Source organism: Mastomys coucha, unplaced genomic scaffold (assembly GCF_008632895.1).
Source record: "Mastomys coucha isolate ucsf_1 unplaced genomic scaffold, UCSF_Mcou_1 pScaffold14, whole genome shotgun sequence".
NCBI classification, from domain to species: domain Eukaryota; kingdom Metazoa; phylum Chordata; class Mammalia; order Rodentia; family Muridae; genus Mastomys; species Mastomys coucha.
This window is the reverse complement of record NW_022196896.1, coordinates 72,161,264-72,163,295: the sequence shown is the minus strand read 5'-3', so window position 1 is coordinate 72,163,295 and position 2,032 is coordinate 72,161,264.

Genomic DNA, 2,032 nt, shown 5'->3' with positions numbered 1-2,032 from the left:
TACCCAACTAATACAGTAGTAGAGGCTCATAGCCATCCATTGAACTAAGAACAGGGTCCCCAATGAAGGAACTAGAGAAAGGACCCAAGGAGCTGAAGGGTTTGCCGACCCTTAGAACGAACAACAATATGAACTACCTAGTACCCTCAGAGCTCCCAGGGACTAAACCACCAACCATAGAGTACACATGGTGGGACTAATGGCTCCAGTAGCATATGTATAGCAGATAATAGCCTAGTCAGCCATCAATGGGAGGAGAGACCCTTGGCCCTGTGAAGGTTCTATGCCCTAGTGTAGGGAAATGCCAGGGCCAGTAAGCAGGAGAGGGTGGGATGGTGAGCAGGGGGAGGAGGGAGAGAAGAGGGGTTTGGGTTTGGTTTTGGTTTTGGTTTTGGTTTTGGGTTTGGGTTTGGGTTTGGGTTTGGGTTGGGTTTTTTGGTTTTTGGTTTTTGGTTTTTGGGGTTTTTTTTTTTGTTTTTTTGAGACAGGGTTTCTCCGTGTAGCCCTAGCTGTCCTGGAACTCACTCTGTAGACCAGGCTGTCCTTGAACTAAGAAATCAGCCTGCCTCTGCCTCCCAAGTGCTGCGACTAAAGGAGTGTGCCACCACTGCCTGGCTGTTTTTGTTTATTTATTTTTTTTCTTTTTTGGAGGAGAACCTGGAATATTATCTGACATGTAAATAAAGAAAACATCTAATAAAAATAAATAAATAAAATGAAAAAAAAGATTATATCTACAGCCTTTCTATGAAAGAAAAGTCTATGTGATTGGATTACATGTTTATTCTTGTGAGCTTCCCTCTACTTCAGCACAAAAAATTGAACTATGTGCTTTAGTCACTTTTTAAAGTGCTCAAATCAAGCTTTTAATTTGTATACTGATAGCCAAGATAGATAGATAGATAGATAGATAGATAGATAGATAGATAGATACCTCAGGGTTTACAACTGCTTAAAATTGTTACTTTTTTAGATACTGCTAATTCTCAAATTTTGCAATTGTTTATGTATATATAACTTAAGTTAAGAGAAAGTACTGTTCCTTTAAAGGATTGTCTTTAGACATTTAACAACTCATCCTAGACTGCCTGGACAAGATCCCTTAAGGCAATGCCACAGCAGATTTGTATCCCAGGCAGATTATAGGCCTTATACAAGAACAATTGGCCATATAATCCATTCTTTACATCATCAAAATAGTAATGGATTTAGATAATAATTTGGTATTTTTAGAATATGTGCATGTCAAATTGTAAAAACTTGTTGTCAATGTCCTCAGTTTCTACCTGTACCACATAATGGTGTTAATTCTCGAGGACTTATACTCAATCAATTATTAAAAATGAATGCTTATATTTCTGATTTTAAAAATAAAAATAAAATATGCACATGTGACTATTGATACCTTTTCAGGCTTTCTAGTTGCAATTGCCTTAATAGGAAAAGCAACTAAAAATGTAATTGGTCATTTCCTACATTATTTTTCTATGCTTGGTGTGCCTAATCAGATTAAAACAAATTATGGAACGGACTATTATAGTCAAACATTTGAAATGTTTGGTCAACAATTTAATGTTACCTATATTCCTGGGAATCCTTATAATTCTCAGGTTCAAGGAATTGTTAAATGTGTCCCTGGCACTCTGAAACATTGGCTTCTTAAAAGGGGAGGGCAATTTTTCTCTCTGGTGAGTTTCTAAGATGGGAGCAGCCAGCCTGGAGGCACAGGCCCCATGACTCGCAAGGGAGTCACAGGGCAGCAGGGACAGAATCCTCTCAGCTTCTGAGTGACAGAGGTGGATCAGCGACGTTCTCTGCCCCTTCCCTACAAGTAGAGAGCCTGACTCCAGGAAGCACTTTAACCCAAAGACTCGGGTGAGATCCGCCATTTTCTCTCCAGTGAATTTCTAAGACAGGACCAGCCAGCAGGGAGGCAAAAGGCCCATGAGTCGCAGGAGGGCTGAAGGGCGGCAGGGACAGGACAAGATCTAGTCAGAGACACTAAGAACATCTAACACCAAAAATCAAGAGA